Raw genomic sequence first — 6,098 nt, 5'->3', positions numbered from 1 at the left:
TTTTCCATTGAAAAGAAAGTCCTTTTAATGATTGTGTAAAATGTCTAAAGTGGGTATTCGCATTGTCCAGCATCCGCCCACGCAAACCCCTCTCGTTGCCAACTTATTATTCATACTATTCACGACCCAACACACACACACACACTCGTCGTTTGACACGCCTCGTTACGGCTCTTTTAACGTGTGTACACTTTTGCTTTCCCCAACCGGGGCCGAGTGCCATTTGCTTCCAAACAAATATAATTACCCTTTCAGACGACAACAACAAGCAGCAGCAGCAACCACCCCCGCACAACGCAAGGCTTGTGTTTGTGGACAAGAGTCCTCTTCAACGAGCGCGTTTCCCCACCACCCGCATTTTCCTTGCTTTTTACGAGCAAAACTCGTTGATCCACGCGTTTTATTCCACGTGGCAGATTCGTCGAGGGGGCCATCATCAGCCAGCCCATGCTCCTTTTGCCAGGATGTTGTTGTTCGAGGGATGTTTTGCCACCCATCAACGCGGAATTAATTCATTACTATCAATAATTAATTAATGTGCGAACCGGCAGCGCCGTGGAATGGTTTCGGACGGGGTTTAAATTTATCTCTGTCATTTTCTGGGGGGAGGGGGCGCGCGATTCTACCTGAGATTTAAGGTGAACAGTTTTGGCTTTACTGGTTGGGTGGAACGAATCGAAATTTAAGTTTATAATTGAAAAAAAATCAGAGGTAAGCTCAGTGTAAAAAGTTCATGAAAATAGATTTCAATCGACCAAACCTTGATGATGTCTGTGAACTTCTCCCAAAAATGATTATTTTCGAAAACTAAAATTGTTTACTCATTCTTTTGCCTAATTTACAAAATCAAAATTAGGATTTGTTTAAAAAATTTGATCTACCTACTTCAAATCTTCAAGAAACTTAAACTCAGGAAAAATTCAACCCAGATAAAACTCAAGTTCATTTGTAGACTTTTGTGAGTTTTACCAACTTGAAAATTTGAAAATTACATCGCTTAGGCTACAAAAGCCTTAGAATTTTTTCCGCAAAATGAAGAGTAAAAATTAAAAACGTACGAAATGGTATGGAATCATTCAGTGAGAAGTGTTCAAAATACCTCCAGAAAAACTTTATGTGAAATTTTGAAAAGTTCAAAAAGTTAGCTAACATTATTTTAAAAAAATGTTGATGAATAACGTTATTTTAATCTGTCATGATTTTCTCAATGAACATGATTTTGGATCGAAAAACGAAATACATTTTCGGATTCTTTGGACAATTTTTCACTAGGGAAGGTAAATTAAGTTTGTGAATAATGAGTATTATGTGTTTTTGAAACATTATCAAAATATCTTTAAATTTATAGGCATTTTCATTAGAACAAATTTCATATAAAATGTAAAAACTTTTGATTCGTGTTTCGAACTCAGTTTAAAATACAGCATAAATCGATAATACTTTAAACAAAATTAGACATAATTCTGTTTTTTTTTTTTTTCAATTTTACCTAAAATTTATATGTGTTTAAATAAAAACCTTATAAAATTAGTTAACTAAATATAAACATTGATGTTTTTTCTTTCAAACTGTATCAGCAACCTGAGTAATGGTACATTTGACGAAACATATAATTAGAACACATAAAAAAAAAAAAAAAAAAAAAGTCTGATTTTAACAAGACAAACTTTGATTTTGATAGCCACTTAATAAAAAGAAAACACAATGAATTGTATACTTTACCATTTGTTTATTTTTTTAAATTTGAATATTTTTTTTTCAAAAATAGTGTAGGACTTTGTGTGGCCTACCCAAGTACATGTTTTATAAATAATAATCTTGCGTAAAATCTTACCAGTTGGAAACTATTCCAAAAATAAATTAAAATCCTATCAATGTCACAACGGTTCACGGTACCAAATGTTCGGGAATTTTTTATAAATTTCAATTATGCTTTTTGAAAACACTTAAAATTTTAACAATGTTTATTGAGCATGAGCATGGTTGACTGCCAATGAGCTGCTACTCCGTTATTGACAGATCAGCTGAAGTTAAACAATGAATCAAAAATGATCAGTGGGAGCCAACCATCCGTTCGCTGTTTAACCTCTGAAGATCCCTACCTTATTAGTCAATACCGGCGCCCTCCCAAGAAGCCTGCAGTTCAACGAAAGGGAGGAATGTTAGTCCGATAGTTGAAGTTGCAGACTCGTCAAGCACATAGTTTTTTGCTATATACTTGTTGATACCGCTTGAGACCGTTGAATCCACTTCAAGCTCCTTCAAGCATCACGTGATTAATATTTTTTTTGATTAGTTGGATAAGGTATTAGCTTTTCGCGCACAGATATTTGAATACTAAATAAATGTAATTTTGCACCACGATTACCCAGACGAATTAAACCGCCAGCGTGCCTTTCGATCAACGATGATATAGGAAGGACTTTTTACAGTAATTTTAATCACTTTGAACAACTAAACCTATTTTAATGCAACAAATCACACGATGTCGTGCCTCCCGATCAACGATGATGTAGGAAGGACTTGGGCAAACCAACCAGAATGAAACACGAAATAAAATTCTATTCTTTTCACACACAATGCAACACAATTGACCTGATCTCTAAAATTTTAAAAATGTTTCATATTTTCGAAAAAGTACATTTTTTTTAATACATAATGTGCGTTAATCAATCAAGAATTTTGATACCATTCGAAAGCTATATTTTTTGTTTTGAAAATACTAAAAATTTAAGATATTGCAATATGAAACTATTTTTTATAAAAATGCGTGTTTTGTACTTTGAGAAAAATTTAAATGCTTGGCCTTTTTTTGGAAAACATAGTTAAGTAAAATTTTTGAGTATTTTCAAAAAAAAATGTATTATGTCTTCGTGATGTATTAAAATTTTACCACCATATGTTACCCATGTTGTAATAACTGAAATGTTGAGTATTTTTTTGTGATAATACCTAATTTTGTGAAAATTTTGAGTGCTTTAAAAAAGGTACTGAAACTTTTGAAAGGTGTAAATAATTACCGATCATTAGATACATATTTAAAAAATACATTATTTCGTGAAAATTTGAGTATTTCATTAAAAAGTTAAAACTTCCGAAAGGTAAAAAAAAATCCAAATTATTTGATACTCATAAATCTCATTCTATGAAAAATATTATTTCTAAAGAAGAAAAAAATGTACTTTTGTGACTGTATACAAAAAAATATTAATCTTAATTTTTTTTTTCAAAAAATTTCAATCTTTTGTTACCCTCATTGCAAAAACTTTTCTCTATTATTTTCTATAATATTATGTTTTGTGAAAATATTGGGTTTTTTCGAATAAAAATGCATTATAACAATCGAAATTTATGAAAACAATCACGATCGTTTGATACCCATATTTGACTTTAATTTTTAGTATTTTTCCCAGAAACATTTAATTTTTAAAATATTTAGAGGGAAAAAATGTTTTAAAAAATCAATGTAATTTTTGAAGTAAGAATGAATGTATAACCAATGTCTCTAATAAAGCCCAAATCCCAAAGTTTGAGTTAAGAACGCCACGGTTGTGTATCCCTCATATGCGGTGCTTCACCAAGGCATGACTGTACCTATTTTTTCAGTATTTTTACACAAAGTGATGTGTAAAAGGTGAAATTTAACAGACACTGATGAAAATTTCATCAGTTCTTGATGAAATATTATAAATTTTTAACACAAAATCTGTCACCATTTTCAGTTGTAATAAAACTCTATTTTTAACTGTGTATGTTTTGTTGTACTGTGCAAACAAACCAAAGTTTTGCTCTGTTTTTTTTTTTTTTTGAAGAATGGTTCAGCAAAACATAAAAAGAGAAATGAAAATTAACTTAATATAGTAAAATAAACCTATAATATCAAAAATCAAAGCAAATCAAATCAAATTACCAGAAGATTCGTTCAAAATAAATTAAAATTGAAAAAAAATGTTTTTTTTTTTTTTTTTAAAAAAACAAACAAAGATATGAACGCAGATATTTTTTTATAAATGGAAAATATATGTATGAAAACATCTTTATATTCTTCGATCCAAAATCAGATAAAATTCAAACTATTTGAGGTGAAAACAATTGTGTTTGAATGCACACATTTTTCATCCTTTATTTATTCTTGTAGAAATTGTGTTACAAACAGCAAAAACTCAGACGAAACCTGTGTCATGCATTTTATAGCGACTAATAACCTCACTACAAAGTCGTTACAAGTTTTCAATTCGATGCCTCTGTGCTCTCTTGTACTAAGTTTGCTGGTTTTCCTGTCTAGTTATCAAAAGAGAGTACAGAGACATCGAATTGTGTCCAAATTATCGACTAAACCACTAAAGAAATTGGTTAGGTCAAAGATGTTTTTTCCTCATATAATTAAATGTAAGCTTCATTAAATTTGCTTTTATGTTTTGTCTTTAATTTGTTAATACGGCACAAACTTTATTATTTGCTATTCCAAATTCGATCGGCTCCGTCTCACACCTTTCTACCAGCAAGAACGTGTTTCTCGATTGGCTTGTCGATTTTGCTCGCGCAACAATCCGCAGTGTAAAAGTTGGTCCAAGTGCGAGAGCGTAATTTGCCTGTTTCATTTAGCCACTTCGAGCGTAATTGAGAACCTGTTCTGGGCACATGACCTGGGGTGTCGAAGGCGTCGCTTCTCGGAAATGGTGAAGTTTTGCCGAACTTGTGCTGGTGCTGGTGCGAAAATTTAACGCGAAACCTCGTAACTGTTGGTGTGAAAATACGTTCCAGACGGTATTTGGTTTGGCTTCGTATTTTCAACGTTACAATAATCATGCAAAAAAAAAGTTTCCCATACCGGGAATCGAACCCGGGCCTTCCGGGTGAGAGCCGGATATCCTAACCACTAGACAATATGGGACTTGATGATGGTGTGATGTGTGCTTATTTTCAGTGAAACGGTTTAATTTCAAAGCCCCAATCCAAGAATGAACGTTTATTTTCACTCGCAAATCCACCGTGAAACGTGAAATTCTACCAAAGAAATCCACACACGCATGCACACTTCTGAGACAAAATTAGATCATTTTCTTCATTTCAAAGATGTGTCTGATGTTGCCTCTTTCTCTGTGGATGATTTTCCCCAGGCCGTGTGTTGCTGCCGCCTGTGTCACTTCTGTGAAAAACGGGTTCTCGCCGGAAAAGCGCGCGCGTGTTTGGGTTTTATTAATCTTTCGCACATCATCATTTTTCCTTCGGTTTCAGCACCTTTGCGCCCAGGTAAAATATCAACACTCCCTTGGAAAAAAACGCGACACGGAACGCGATCTTTTGGCCTGGAGCTCCCCCGGGGTCAAAGCTTCTTGTGAAAATTTAGCTGAGCACGGTGTGTTTTGTGTTTTGAAATTAATTTAAATAATTTAAAATCTATTTGTGAGAGTCACATGATTATTTAAAATCCAATAAAAATAATTTTAAAATAACATTATATTTTCAAACCCACCGTGACCACACCAAGTTTGGTGTGCGTGTATATCAAGTAGGGTGGGTCACAAAAGCAAAAAGTTGAGCTAGACCGCATAGGCGGGCAGAATATCAAAGCTTGATGTCCACAGAAGCTCTCCTGAAAATTTCAGCCAATTTGGTCAAGAATCCGAGGTGCCCACTCGATTTCAATTTTGTATTGGATATTGGACCCGTTAGTATGGGGAAAACGACACTTTTTACATTTTATTGTTCTGAAAATTCAAAATTGCACCAAATAACTTTCTGGGCTAGCAGTTTATAGATTTTTATATGGGGAACAACTTTGTAGAACATCGCGAAACGATCTGAGCAGATCTGGCTTAGTTATAAGTGGTTTAAGCCAAAAGTTTTTCCCAGGGTCGAACTTAGGATTTAGGTATAGCCTTTTTATCTATATGGTAACTGTGATCAGAAAAAATAGTCTGACAGGTGATGGATTTGTGTTGACAACATTTTCAATGCAAATTCCAGTGGAAGAAGAGTTGAGGTGAGATTTTTCCAAGGCTTTTCTTCAAACTTTGACCAAATTGGTATCTTTTAGTTCCTTCTGGTGTTCCGAGGTGGATCGGCACGCTGACCAAGGAGATGGTCCACCAGAT

At 33.7% G+C, this 6,098-nt stretch overlaps 1 non-coding gene across 1 annotated transcript; it reads right to left on the bottom strand.

Annotated features, from left to right (window-relative positions):
- Positions 1-4,822: 4,822 nt before the first annotated feature.
- Trnae-cuc (transfer RNA glutamic acid (anticodon CUC)) lies at positions 4,823-4,894 on the bottom strand. Its single transcript has one exon. It is a non-coding gene; the product is annotated as a tRNA-Glu (tRNA).
- Between the last annotated feature and the right edge of the window lie 1,204 nt (positions 4,895-6,098).

This window comes from Culex pipiens, chromosome 2, assembly GCF_016801865.2.
Source record: "Culex pipiens pallens isolate TS chromosome 2, TS_CPP_V2, whole genome shotgun sequence".
In the NCBI taxonomy this organism is placed as follows: Eukaryota; Metazoa; Arthropoda; class Insecta; order Diptera; family Culicidae; genus Culex; species Culex pipiens.
This window is presented reverse-complemented; position numbering and strand designations above follow the sequence as displayed.